Source organism: Podarcis filfolensis (assembly GCF_964270895.1).
Source record: "Podarcis filfolensis genome assembly, chromosome: 12".
In the NCBI taxonomy this organism is placed as follows: Eukaryota; Metazoa; Chordata; class Lepidosauria; order Squamata; family Lacertidae; genus Podarcis; species Podarcis filfolensis.
The window spans coordinates 19,011,564-19,026,742 of record NC_139614.1 but is presented as its reverse complement, the minus strand read 5'-3'; the positions used below and the strand labels follow the sequence as shown (position 1 = coordinate 19,026,742).

The following is a 15,179-nucleotide window of genomic DNA, read 5'->3' as shown; positions in this document are numbered from 1 at the left end:
GCATTTACTTTCCTGCAATACCAAATAGAATGGCTTAAGTTCCAGCAGGTTTTCCCTTCTTTTATCCAAAGCCATGGCTGAACTTGCACATACCCGGAATTTTGTATGGCTTTGTAAGCAAAGGTGTAATTTGTTACCTGAGCTTTCATAAATATAACATAATTAAGGCACTTCTTAAACCAATATGAATAATTTTACAGCACTATTTTAGTCTACATAGTCATTTACAATCCACCCCCCTTTGTTCCTCACAACAGCCACAGCCCACAGGAGGTGATTCAGTTTTGTTGACTCATAGAACTAAGATTGCCGTATTTCCAACAGAGCAAGAAATCCAGGCATTATTCACTTGGGTATGTTAAATCATGTAAATATATACACACTGTGAACTGAATGGACTGACTTAAAATACCGCATACTACTGCTGCCTGTCATGGAGGAGTGGGGCCCACAGGTGTTTCACCTGGGGCTTCAGTTATCAACTGCAAAGATACCTAATACATTGGACATATACATTGAAGAAGGTAGCAAGTCAGTAGACTGATGGAAATCAGGTGGGAGAATCAAAATATACAGAAACCAGGATGGTTCCAAGAGAACAGAATGACACAGAACCCTACTGAGCCTTCATATGTTTACTCAGACTTTATGACTGAAGAAGCCTTGCCCCTTGGTTGAGAGAAGTTAAAGAAACAGCACTCTGTTTCACCATTAACCTCTAAGCCACTCATCTAGCTGTACCTTTTGATGTCTAAAGGGAGGGGTGCTAGGGTAGTTCAAGAGTGGACAAGGAAACAAGTTAAGATTGTCCACCTGAGTTTTCTGAATTGCTGATTATGCTCTGACATTGTTTTACCAACAGAGATCTGTGGACTATTGCTATTGAAGACTTACTTTCATCAAGTTTGAGGAGGGAAAGACATCTGGAGCTACTTCTTCTGGACTTATATTTATATACAGGTATGCCTCCTTGGCCCCCAAGGCACTGCATGAAATCAGAGTATTGAAATACACCTTCTAAACAGATTGGGATAGCTTCTAGATTTACAAGTATCGTTCACCCATACCCACAACTGGCTGAAACCAAGAGCTACATCTACACAGGATCATTATACAAAGGGGTGCAAAAAGGAAGACACCAAGTCATGCACAAGTGGGGAAACAGCCATTTCAAAACAATTACAGTCATACTTCGGGTTGAAGTAGCTTCGGGATGAATATTTTTGGGTTGCTCTCCACGGCGACCCGGAAGTAATGGAGTGTGTTACTTCTGGGTTTTGCCGCTCACGCATGCACAGACGCAGACGCTCAAAATGAAATTATGCGCATGTGCAGAAGCGGCGAAACGCGACCCGCGCATGCGCAGACACGCAGTCGCATCTTACGTTTACTTCAGGATGCGAACGGGGCTCCGGAACAGATCCCGTTCGTATCCAGAGGTACCACTGTATATAAGCCATTTCTATTAGAGCAACTCATTGGCTTGAAAATAAAAGTCTAGGGGTAACTGGTGTCCATCTAAGCATGGCCGAAGTGGTTTTTCTGCTCTGAGAACAAATGCTTCTGTACACAGTGCATAATCTGGTTTAGATCTAAAAAAAATTGTCCATGATTTCTGGCCATGCACTCCCCTCCACCCCTCCCCTCCTTCATTGGTACACCTATCTGCAGACCCAGGAAACAACACTGGGCTTGCCTTAGACAGCAAACATTCACTGCCTCCCAGAACTGTTGGTCCTTCTCCCAGTCCTCCCGCTCCTCTAACTGCTGCTTCCTCTCCACCAGGGGCGCTGCGTTGCTCCCAAGGATCTTTAAACTTGGTTGGTCCTTTACAGGAATTTGCCACCATTGTTGCAAAGTGGTGCTGGCACTTTGGGTGATCTTGCCCTTAACGTCTCTCTCAGAAAGGACCCCTTTCTCAGCACGATGCATGGAATACCTGTGGCCGCCTCTGACACATAGTGAGGTGGAAGGAAGGAGAGAGCAGCAGTGAGAGGAGCAGCAGGTGGGGGCAAGCAATCTGTAGGAGCACACATTCTGTCACCCTCTCCTGAGCCACATGGCTATCTTTGAGGAATATATTGTGGAATGCTGAACCACAGTTTCTCATGATGCTAAAACCAGGAAAATATGGTTTAAAACTGCTTACCCAAATTCTGACACTACAGAAAATGTCTGTCCATCTTCATCCTATGCTTTTCTTTCTCTGGATCTACTTTATTGTGTGTGTTTCCTTTTTTTTAATCCTTTAGACATTTCTCTTTTATGTTACCTTATACTGCCTATGCAACCCTGTTCCAATGCTGCAGTGTGTTGGACAACACTGCTATGATTGGATTTGGCAGTGTTCCTTTGCCTTTTCTTTTCATTTCAGAATCTTAGCAACATTGGCACCAATACTGGCATGCTGAAAAACTCTTATTTCATGTATTATATACCCATGCTCCAGTGAGCTGATGACATACATTTTATCCTCACAAGAACTCTGAGGTACGTTAAAGAGAGTGGGCAAGGGGAGGGGGCTATTGGTTTGTCTTGTCCTTGTTTTTTATTATGTATTTTGTGTTTTTATCTTGTATTTCTATGCCCTGAGATCTACAGATGAAGAGCAGTATACAAATTTAGCAACCTGGGAAAGTAGCCCATCCAAGAGAAGGGAAACTCTGACCCTAATCCTCTGCTGCCTTGCAGGATAGGGAGAAGAAAAGGCTAAAGAGCAAACCCTACACAAATCCAGAGTGGAGTCCCTAAGACAGTTGGATGGTGTCTTGTACACCTTGTATGCTTTGGACCACATCAGCAAGGCTGAGAGGAGGGTCTTGCCATCTGGGCACCCCAGGACCTTCCTACACATTGCCCAGGCTTGCGCCCCAGGGAGGTCACTTCAGTGCTGCTAACATAGCAGTTTAACTTTACCCCTGAGGAACACTCCATTGTCTCTTGATACAGAAGGATGCCAGCAACAGGCCATGGCTGAGTTTCAGGGCTGACTGGAGATTTGCCTCCAGATCTCCCTAATCATAGCTCCCTAGTGACTAGTAACCCTAGTGACTAGACCACACTAACTCACCTCCCATCTAATTACTATTAGGAAACTAATAGCAGTTTTGGGATGCGGGTGGCGCTGTGGGTTAAACCACAGAGACTAGGGCATGCCGATCGGAAGATCGGCGGTTCAAATCCCCACGACGGGGTGAGCTCCCGTTGCTCGGTCCCTGCTCTTGCCAACCTAGCAGTTTGAAAGCCCGTCAAAGTGCAAGGAGATAAATAGGTACCACTCCGGCGCGAAGGTAAACGGCATTTCCGTGCGCTGCTCTGGTTTGCCAGAAGCGGCTTAGTCATGCTGGCCACATGACCTGGAAGCTGTACGCTGGCTCCCTATAGAGCGAGATGAGTGCCACAACCCCAGAGTCGGTCATGACTGTATCTAACGGTCAGGGGTCCCTTTACCTTTACCTTTAATAGCAGTTTTAATAAATTACATTTTTCTACATTAGATGATTGGCAACTTCTTTGCATCTTTGAAGTAATATAAATGTTTTGTATATCTCTATAAATCTTATCTGAATTCTACAGACAGCAGCAGGGTTCATTTCGAATTTTATTCGGGTTTTATCCTCAGTGAATGCATGTCACTTTAAAGCAGCACATTGCCTGGGTACACCCTGCAAGTAACAGTATCAAAGGTGTCATTTCAACTATGTCATCAGCTCTTTGAATTGTACTTGAAAAAGTATCCAGGGTGCTATCACTAGAAGCACACAACCAAATTATTCTTTATAAATAAATCTTCAGAATACCCTATTGTTTGTATTCCATGGCTATGAGATGGAACGACCTTATGTAAATGCCACCATAGCAGTTTGTCTCACAGGTGTAGCCAAATTGCTTTTCTATAAATGTCATTGCAATGATTACTTTCCCTCCCTTCAAAATGTGCTTGGAAGCCATGGTAGTAAAAAACTTAAGAGGGTGCCGGGTAGAAAACATATAAAGGGCAGGTACAGAAATTACATATGTTACGATTGATACAGAATGTTTACAACTACTGTGTGGATTCAGTGCTAATAGAAATATCTGTGATATAGGCAAGCTTGTTTTTTCCCCCCCCCAGCCAGAACTCAATTCTGGCAACTTTCAGGCTGGCACCATCACCATTCTAAGAGAACAAGGGAGAAGTTCATAGTGAGCTCTGGCACCTGTTTTTTCTAGAAAAATAGCACTGAATATAGGTGGGAAGCAGCCATTGCTTCTCATATTTAAAATGAAAATGAAAAACCCTCTGAAATGTTACTATGAAAAGTACAACACAAAACCTACTAAAAGTTCAAATATATATAGCTAATAATCAAATAATGTAAATAATGTATTCTAAATACAATCTGATTTTAATAAAGTATGTCACCATTTAGATCACCTATCATGAACTGCTTCACTATCAATATCAATCACCACATTTTAGCATTTTAAATACAGTGGTACCTCGGGTTACAGACGCTTCAGGTTACAGACTCCGCTAACCCAGAAATAGTACCTTGGGTTAAGAACTTTGCTTCAGTATGAGAACAGAAATCGTGCAGCGGCAGCGCAGTGGCAGCAGGAGGTCCCATTAGCTAAAGTGGTGCTTCAGGTTAAGAACAGTTTCAGGTTAAGAATGGACCTCCAGAACGAATTAAGTTCTTAACCCGAGGTACCACTGTACATGGAAGTGACAATAAGGGAATAATCCAGACTCCACTTTGATTAATTTTAAAGAGTTAATCAGTGATTTACACACACACACCCTTCACTATTGGCATTCTGTACTTGGATACCTGTATCTGATTCTTCAATTTTTTTGTGTGAACTGAGTTATACAAGGTCTGGAATTCTAAATTTCTCTTCTATTATATATGTCTGTCTCCCGCTGTGTACATATGATCGCTGCAGGGTAGACAATACAGACATATTTTATTTAGTTCACACCAGGAAGGGACTCAAGATGAATGTGTTCCTAACGATGTGTCACTTGAGGAACTCAAACAACCACAGATCATGCTAGTGGGAAGAGAAGACGCTTAAATATTTCAAGTAATTTTGAGATGCAGACTAATACACATCTCAGGCATATCTCTCTCAGAGGTGGGCAGATTCTGGGCTTGCAGGATCTACTTTGCTATTTACTAGAACTCCAAAGTCCATGTGCTTGATTTTGGGACTTAGGGTTTCTGCTGAAGGGGCCTTGATGCAGTGGCATAGCGTGGGTTGTCAGCACCCGGGGCAAGTAATTTGCGCCCCCTAACCCATGGATTTGCGCCCCCTAACCCGTGGATTTGCCCTAACCCCCAGATGTTGCGCCCGGTGCGGCCGGCCCCCCCTGCACCCCCACACTACGCCACTGCCTTGATGTCACATAAGCCCTAAACCAGAGGGCAATGCAGTGAGCATCTCAGGTACAGTGGTACCTCAGGTTACATACGCTTCAGGTTACATACACTTCAGGTTACAGACTCCGCTAACCCAGAAATATTACCTCAGGCTAAGAACTTTGCTTCAGCATGAGAACAGAAATTGTACTCTGGTGGCGTGGCAGCAGCAGGAGGCCCCATTAGCTAAAGTGGTGCTTCAGGTTAATAACAGTTTTCAGGTTAAGAACGGACCTCCAGAATGAATTAAGTACTTAACCTGAGGTACCACTGTATAGTTTAACTTTAGAATCAAAAAACATGCCACCCCATCTCTTGACAAGCCACTCCTGAAACAGAGGGGCGAGTTCAGCCACTGCGAAAACAGCATGCCGGACCACATGATCCAGCTAGCTCTTATATTCTTGTATTAGCATCTGACACAAAATAAGGACTTCCCGTGTGAAATGAGAAAGAGTGAGAAGTCCTGGAGTTTTGCACAATCATCTGAATGCAATGAAAGAGGTTTTCTGGATGGTATCCCGTTTAACCTGGGCCTCCCCTGGCCACAGAGAAATTGGTAAATAAGAATGGTCCTGAATGACTTGCCACCACCCCCTGTTCAGGCTAGGACTGTGGCCCCCTAAGCTATTTCTGTGCGGTCTCTGGACGTTTATAGTCCACAAACAATTATATTTATACAAATTAAACTGTAAAGCATAAAGAACATCCACTTTTTCCTTTTTTTACAAAAATAAAAAATAGACTGTGCATATGCTTGTCTCAGCAACAACTGCATTGTGGTTTCCCACTCACCTCCACCCCAGTTTTTACTCTTTTAACCTTTCTGCTTGGAGTAATTAAGTCATTTCTTTAAGCGGTTGCTTTTGACTAATTGCAGCTTTTAAAGAACAGGTTAATAACCGCCATCCATATTTAAACTGCAGATTTTAAGACTGATGCTTATTATGCCATCCAGTAAAGATTTTACAGAATAAAATAACCATTGATCTTTTCCAGCCAGGCACTATTAAAACAAAAGCTGTAAACTCCAGCTGATTAAAACATTACTTAAATGCTTTATTAAAAAAAATTTAAGCATTTTCACTCATCAAGATTTGACAAATCTGAAGAGCACTTCATTTAATTAACTTGGTGAGAACGTTTTGCATGCAAAGCGAGCACCCAAGGGACATCCAGTGCACAGAAAGTGATTGTGCTATTATTGTACAGGATGCTACAACTTACAGAGAGCTAGTTAATCTCACTTCCCATTGTGCCATGCCTCCTAGCACATGTAGAAGGCAGGAAGAGATAACTGGAAGAGTCTTATGCATAAATTCTAAGAATTTTTTATATATTAAAAAACCACATAAAAATATGACTATGATTCTTTCTCATGCCCAAGTCTAAATCCACAGTCCTTCAATTCATTTCCCCCCTACTCAAGTTACTGAAGGCCTTTACAGTAAGACTTAATGGAAAGAAACACATGCACCACCTTCAGCCACTGTGAACTGAGGAGGTAAGCTCAACACACATAGCCAAATTATGATGATGTAAAAAATTAAAATTAAAAATTAAAAGTGTTCTGAGAATGAGAGAAGAAAAAGGCCTTTTGTCAGAGAAATAAAACTATCAAGAAACTGGAAGACAGTTCATCCAATAAGCTAAGTAGTGATTTGAACCCTGGTCTCCCGGGTCTTAGTCCAACACACTACCCAACTATGCCACACTCACTGTAAAGTGCATGGTTTTAGAGGTAAAGATCAGCATCTGAAATTGGGGTAGAAATGCCTAGGCAGTTAATGTAAGCAGTACAGTGGTACCTCGGGTTACATACGCTTCAGGTTACATACGCTTCAGATTACAGACTCCGCTAAACCAGAAATAGTACCTCGGGTTAAGAACTTTGCTTCAGGGTGAGAACAGAAATCGTGCTCCGGCGGAGGCCCCATTAGCTAAAGTGGTACCTCAGGTTAAGAACAGTTTCAGGTTAAGAACGGACCTCCGGAACGAATTAAATACTTAACCTGAGGTACCACTGTACATAATGAGTATTCCCCAAAGTTTTCTAGTTGCTGCATTCTGTACCAACTCAACTTTACAAACCGCCTTCAAAGGCAGCCTCATGTTCAGCAATTCAAAGCATATAACTGTGAGGCTAAGCCCACCTGCTCTACATAGGTCCACAGGTAGTCAGTTATCAGAAATTGAGGCAAGAGGTACTGACTTGGTGGTCCAGTGTATATTGGACAGGGATTTAGTCCTGTTTGTCCCCAACCAATTCCAGGAAGGGTAAGAAAACAAGAAAAACACACCAACCAACAACAACCACATCGGCCTTTTTGCAGTGGTAGACCAGAGTAGGTCAGATTAACAAGGCCATTTTTGCCTCATTTCCCCGGCGGCTATGCCTCAGCCCACCCACAATCTTCCAGGAACTACATTAACCAGATACAATCCCCTGAGTAGGCATGCATACGTAAAGATGAGGTGGTCTAGCAGAGGTTGTGGTGAGGCCAGGAAATTTAAGTCTTCATTTTGTTTATTTTTTAACCCATTTGCTTTTTTGAAAAGATTTAGTGTCTTGACTGATTCTCCCTCTCCCCAGCCCCGTCACACATAGACTGAGATACAGAAAGAAGGAGATGGAAAGGAATCATAAACTAATCTGTCATTTACCTTCCCCAATATCCCCCTACAACTTTGCAAATAATAGGGAAAGCTGATTTATTTCCATCTAGTCCCAAGACGCAGAACTATTTGAACTAGCACTAGAAACTTAAGGGCTATCTTCTATTAAATTTTAGAAAAGAGCTTAATCTTACTTTCCAAACTTTTTGTTGTTGTTGTCGTTCAGAAACAAAGTACTAAATTCAAAACCTGCTGTGAAAGTTATTTTGAAAATAAAATAAACATGCTTGAAAGTTTTAATCTTGATTGAGTCACATTGATTGAATTGTTAAATGAAATGTTTTAAATGACAGCATTTTGTTTTGCTAGCCTTTTCTTAACTTCCTGTTAAAATAATCCTGTAAGCTTTTATTAAATTGCCTGGGTAATTGTGGAGAACCACAAGTAATAAGAGACAGCAAGCATAAGTAAAGCAAGATGCTTTTTTCTTAAAATATGGCCAGCTCTGAGTACATGATCCAATAGCAAAAATTTCCTCAACTTTTTGGAATATAATCTGACGTTATAGAGATGCACCTGCAACATTGCCTAGGAATGCAGCAAAATAAGATTTAATTTGACTGTCTTTGCTAATCAAAAAGACAAAGTCTCCAGCCAACTCACTGGGACCTCTAAACCTTTCCTTTCCCCTTAAAAGGAACATTCAGAGGTAAAAAATATATCTATTCTCTGTAACAGCTCTATAAAAATTATAGCCTTGGCCCAATGATCCTCAACTCACAGAGGTTGGGGCTTTTTGCTTCCAAGTTAAAAAAATATTGGCAATGATTTTCTATTACCACATACACCTATAAAAAAGAAATGCTGATTTAGAGTAAATTGAAGTCACCACACTGCATTTTGTCACAGCCATTCCTTCCTGGAACCAGAAAATATTGGCAGAATCTCATCTACTTTGAAGGACACTACACCTACTTGAGGGGAAGTGTCGTATTATTCCCTCCTTTCAGTTAACTCAGAAATCATATAAACGTGTCTAAGCCAGAATCTGATAGTTGCTTGTTTTATTGCTTGCTGCAACCATGGTTGGACGTAAATATTTTCTGTTTTTCTACTGCCCTCCCACCACATATTATCCATCTGCAAGAGGAATGGGGATCATGTGTCCCTCGAAATGTTGTTTGACAGCATAGTCAGGGACGGTGAAAGGTGCTTGTGGAGGACCACAGGTTCCAGATTCCCAATCCACAGCTGAGTAAACACTACAGCAGAAAGCCATTGTTGCAATGTCACTCTGGCATTCTCTGCTGCTATAGAAGAAAATATTTTAAAGCCGATTTTATGCTGTGAACCGCCCTGAGACCTGTGGGTATAGGGCGGTAAACAAATTTAATAAATAAAATAAAATAAAAGTACGTAAACACCTGTCAGGGAACTGGGGGCTGAGAAGGGGGAAATGCTGGGGAAATACAGAGAGCAGCCTCCGATAATGAGCAGCTGCACCTCGTCAGAGAGGGAGGATGACGAAGGGTTGTCAGGAAGCAATGAATCAGGGAGGGGGGGAGCAACTTCCGGGGCTTCGCTCTTTACGTTAAGGAGGAAGGAAAAGGGGAGGTTTCAGGAAGTGGTTATGCTGGAGAAGACGAAGGGAGGGGCCAGTCTCGGCAACTGACACTGAATGAGGAGGACATGCCTTTTGAGAGCTCCGGATTGTTAATAGTATAATGGACTTTAATAAATCTTGTAAAGCTGGCTGGAGTCCCGAGCTGGTATCTCTTCTAGCACCCACCAATCATCCCTAACAACACCCTAAGCCCCACAACCTCTTTTGACAAAGAAAATCAGGTGTAGCCTTCAAATTTTACTTCAAGTTATTTTACTACAACTTCTCAGCCATAAAGTTTCTGGTCCAGTCTGATTCCAGAAAACACTGGGGGAACACATTTGGATACCATCTTCTAGGAGTGGTTGGTGCTTTCGGCTGGTGCTCTTGCACAGCGCTGGCCTCACTGCCACCCTGCCCTGCCCCATACCATCCCAGTAAACAGTCATCCACAGCCATGCCAGCTTCTTCTGCCATCTTCCTTTCAAGTATACTCTGGGCAGCTGAAAATCCACCTAGCAACACCACTAGCAACCAAACCTGGTCTATTGAAATATATCACTTGTATCAGTTGGGCTCTCGTGTTGTCTGCTGCTAACAAAGCAATAAGCATACAATGATAAAGTATCTAGTCGGTAAGGACTCCAGTATGAGAGAGACTAAATGAGCTGTTACTCAGCAATTTATCAGTTTCTCTCTTTTTTTATTAAAGGACCAGCCATCGCCTCATTCCTATGCAAGTCTGTTAGGCTCTTTCTATAAAAAGTCCCCTTTAACTCTTCCCTTCTACAGCACCCCATAGCTGAGAATTTACCAATGTATTTCCTCTTCCCTGGCGTGGGTGGCGCTGTGGGTAAAACCTCAGTGCCTAGGACTTGCCGATCGTATGGTCGGCGGTTCAAATCCCCGCGGCAGGGTGAGCTCCCGTCTTTCGGTCCCAGCTCCTGCCCACCTAGCAGTTCGAAAGCACCCCTAAGTGCAAGTAGATAAATAGGTACCGCTTTATAGCGGGAAGGTAAACGGCGTTTCCGTGTGCTGCGCTGGTGCTGGCTCGTCAGAGCAGCTTTGTCACGCTGGCCACGTGACCCGGAAGTGTCTCCGGACAGCGCTGGCCCCCGGCCTCTTAAGTGAGATGGGCGCACAACCCTAGAGTCGGACACGACTGGCCCGTATGGGCAGGGGTACCTTTACCTTTCCTCTTCCCAGCCTGAGGTCACCAACTTTTTAGTATTTCATCAAATATACTAAGCCCCTTCTAATGTAAAGGATTCTCTTGAACCTTCCCTTAAGCAACCTGTTCTATCTTCTCCATTTTCTACTACAGTGGTACCTCGGGTTAAGAACTTAATTCGTTCTGGAGGTCTGTTCTTAACCTGAAACTGTTCTTAACCTGAAGCACCACTTTAGCTAATGGGGCCTCCTGCTGCCGCCGCGCCACTGCTGCATGATTTCTGTTCTCATCCTGAAGCAAAGTTCTTAACCCGAGGTAATAATTCTGGGTTAGCGGAGTATGTAACCTGAAGCGTATGTAACCTGAAGTATGTAACCCGAGGTACCACTGTTTTAATGCACAGAAGGGACAAACTTATTTGGCCTCAGCTTCGATTCCATATTTGAGAAGATTCTGTGACATCACTTCAGTAAGACTAATCCCGTGATATATATTGGAACCACTGTATCTTGCGGATGTGAATTGTTTTAACTGGTTTAAATAGTGTATTGTGGTAAACAAATAGTAGCCTTGGAATAGTAGCCATGGAAGGGATTTCTATTGGCATGATAACCACAGAATGGTTAAACATGCTCCCTCAAACCTTGCATGAAATTCCTGCGCATCACATGGAATTTGGTTCTAAGGCAGGGGTGGGGGAGGTAACAATCCAGATAGTGTAAGGTTAACAGATTTTTTTCAATGAATCCGGGGACACTTTTCAACTTCAATGGATTTTGTATGGGGACTGATGTATAAATCCAGGAACTGTCCCCGGGAAACATGGACGTCTGGTAACCTTAAGATAGTGGCTAATTTCATCCGGCTCTTTGGGATCTCCCTCACTCACCAGTTGCCCAGCAAGGAGAAGCTGAGACAAAGCAGGGCTTTGATGTTGCACAAAGTGTGCACATGTAGCTCTTTCCTCTCTGAGAATATTTACTGTAAAGATAAAGGTAAAGGACCCCTGGACAGTTAAGTCCAGTCAAAGGAGACTATGGAGTTGTGGCATTCATCTCACTTTCAGGCCGAGAGAGCTGGCGTTTGTCCACAAACAGTTTTCCGGGTCATGTGGCAAGCAGGACTAAACCGCTTCTGGCGTAACAGAACACATGATGGAAACCAGAGCACACAGAAACACCATTTACCTTCCCGCCACAGCAGTACCTATTTATCTACTTGCACTGGCATGCTTTCAAACTGCTAGATTGGCAGGAGCTGGGACAGAGCAATGGGAGCTCACTCCGTCACGGGGATTCGAACTGCCAACCTTCCATCAGCAAGCCCAAGAGGCTCAGTGGTTTAGACCACAGTGCCATGCGCGTCCCAATATTTACTGTAGGAAAATCTAATTGGTGGTAGAAATGCCTAAGCAAAGAGGCAAATGTCTGTTCATTGAAAACAGGCAAAAAAGTGTCCATCCTGATTACCTGGGAAGCACCAACTCAAAGTATTTGTCATGTTGGGATGCAGCTTCAGGTTATTGGCCCTTATTGAGCCCATCACTGCATCCATGTTCTGGTCTGCAGACGTTGCAGCCCCGTAATTCAGAAAAGTAGTGCTGGGTGTCATTCTGCATATTGATGGCATCTCATTCCAAATTACCTACCCCAGCAGCTTCATACAGACATTAAACGGCACTGGGAACAAGATGGAATCCTGTGGGACTCCACTGCCTTGCCACTGAACAGCAACCCCACAATGCCAGTCTCTGAAACCTGCCCCAGAGATAGGATCAAAACCACTGCAACATGGTGCCTCCAATTTGAGGTCTACAGATATGGCCCAAGAAGATATCATGGCCAATTGTATCAAAAGCCACTGGGAAATTAAGGAGTAGAAACAAGGGCATATTCTCTCTAGTGAAAATATTTATATCGGGAAGCAACAACTGAAAATACATTTAAATGGGTTTCTTTGATACTTTAACTCTAACTGTTATAATTAGGAAAATATTTGCATTTTATGCACTATCTGATTTTGCAGCTATAATGTAATGTAAGCTATTAAATTGGCATCCGCCTGTCTCGGGAGACAATTGAAAAGTGCGCCGTCAGGGGCGAAGTCAAACCATTGGAGAGTTAAAACATCTTGAAAATGTACTTGGCAAATGAATCCACCTCCTCCATTCTCTCTCTCTAATATATATATATATATATAGAGAGAGAGAGAGAGAGAGAGAGAGAGAGAGAGAGGTTACGATGAAAGTTAGGAAACAAATTGTGTGGGCTACATATAGATAAACGCATTCAGAAGTAGAAACAGTAAAATGTTCATTCTTTTCCACTAGATAAACTCTTACTGAACCCGTGAACCTGAAACTTCTCCAGGGCTTTCACAGCAGTCTACAGTTTTCAGCTTAAATGGCTGAGTTGTTAACATTTCTTTCTAAATATGACTTGGGGGTACGCATACACTATACAATTAAGCGCATAGCACCTACAAATGTTCCGCTAACCAGATTGCTAATTAGCATGCTGTTTTTATATAATGCTTCATAAAGCTCTACTTAATGCAATCAGATGGCAAGATCATTGAAAGTTACCTCAGTTGCTGCTGTGCGAGAAATCTCCTGGCTTGCACTATCCCCAGAGAAACATTTTGCTGGCCCGTTGTTTCCCCCACATAACACTGATTAATTTCGGAATCAAGGGTGAAAACAGTGGTCGCCACCTCCTCTGTAGGTCTGATCTTCTAGCCCAAATGCCTGCCCCCTCTATTATCACATTCACCAAAACAATAACAGTGTCTCTGCATAGTTGTCACAGCACAGAGTACTTTGTGTAAAACAAAAAATCCTCTTTCTACTACCGGTAAATAATTACCGGTAGTAGAAAGTGCAGTGCTGTGATATCTATAATTCTCTCTATGCTCCAACCCTGCTAGATGCCATACATGGAAAATGGAGGGAAGTTATTCCCCTCTCTAGACAATTTATTTTTATTTAACAAATTTTATATACCACTTACTGGGCAGAAAACCAGTTTATGAAGAACAATCTAAAATATTCATTTTTAAGTAGCAATAAAACCAAACATTAAAAACAAGTTGATGTGACATTGGGTTCCCCGCCCCCCTCAGTAAAGGTAAAGGTACCCCTGCCCATACGGGCCAGTCGTGTCCGACTCTAGGGTTGTGCACCCATCTCACTTAAAAGGCCGGGGGCCAGCGCTGTCCGGAGACACTTCCGGGTCACGTGGCCAGCGTGACAAAGCTGCATCTGGCGAGCCAGCGCAGCACACGGAAACGCCGTTTACCTTCCCGCCAGAGCAGTCCCTATTTATCTACTTGCACCCGGGGGTGCTTTCGAACTGCTAGGTTGGCAGGCGCTGGGACTGAGCAACGGGAGCGCACCCCGCCACGGGGATTCGAACCGCCGACCTGACGATCAGCAAGTCCTAGGCGCTGAGGTTTTACCCACAGCGCCACCCGCGTCCCTAGCCCGCCCCCCTCAAAATACGCACAAAACCAGAAATTTAAAAACAATTGCATGTAATAAAATTACATGCCTGAATAGGCTTGCCAAAGCAAAAACATTTTTTAAAAAAGAAGGCCTTCATTTATTTTATTTAGTTTGTCCCCAAAATCATCACACAGTTGTACCTAGAAACTTTGTCAGAAATTTCACTTATCACATGCTGCTACTGCTCATATATGTCATCTCTTTCATCAGTACCACACCGACGTGCATTTATTCGTGCAAGGTTCAATGTCTTTCCATCGAACCTGCTGAACCACAGATTTTCTAAGGGTTTGGTGTCTCCGCTATGTGTGTGTGACGGGGAAACTGTTGAATCTCTTTCACATATAATGTTCAACTGTCCCCTACATAGCGTAGCCAGGGCTAAATTCCTGGGTCCTGCTTTACTGCGCTTGGTTGGCAGGCCTGTTGAGTCACACGCCACACTGCTTTTGCAGGATACAGATCCTTCTGTAACTCTGCAGGTGGCGAGATTTCTGAATGCGGTTATCTCACACTCAAAAACCACCAAAAACCAACAACAACATCAAAACTAATCGAACTGTTATGATGAGAGTGCATGTCGGAGTTCGTCTTCAGTTTTCCTTTTCTGTGATCTGTCCCTTGGAGCTCTCCTGGCCCCAAGCTGTCACTTGGCTCTGCTCAATGACCCACCCTTGCATCGTGGTGTTCACCTCCTGTTGTCGGATATATCTGTTTTTATGTCCCTGTGTTTTTATGTTTGTACATATTCTATGGGCTAATAGCCGTAAATAAATTGTAAATGCTGCTACTGCAGCTAGCTTTCCAAAAAGAATATTGTGGTAGAGTGAAAAACACTATAGTTGCAAATCAAAGCTGAATAAATAAAGTTTGATAAATAAA

The 15,179-nt window shown here is 43.1% G+C and overlaps 1 protein-coding gene and 1 long non-coding RNA gene across 17 annotated transcripts in view; one reads left to right on the top strand and one right to left on the bottom strand.

Annotated features, from left to right (window-relative positions):
• The window catches only part of LOC310745624, a 127,797-nt gene extending 124,582 nt beyond the window's left edge, over window positions 1-3,215 (top strand). For both annotated transcript variants that reach the window (XR_014540240.1, XR_014540241.1), the window contains 2 exons: window positions 863-960; window positions 2,375-3,215. This is a non-coding gene — a long non-coding RNA (uncharacterized lncRNA). The remainder of the gene's footprint in view (window positions 1-862; window positions 961-2,374) is intronic.
• ZNF385D (zinc finger protein 385D) overlaps window positions 1-15,179 on the bottom strand; it is a 589,542-nt gene that overhangs the window by 112,573 nt on the left and 461,790 nt on the right. The gene's annotated exons all lie outside the window — the stretch shown is intronic.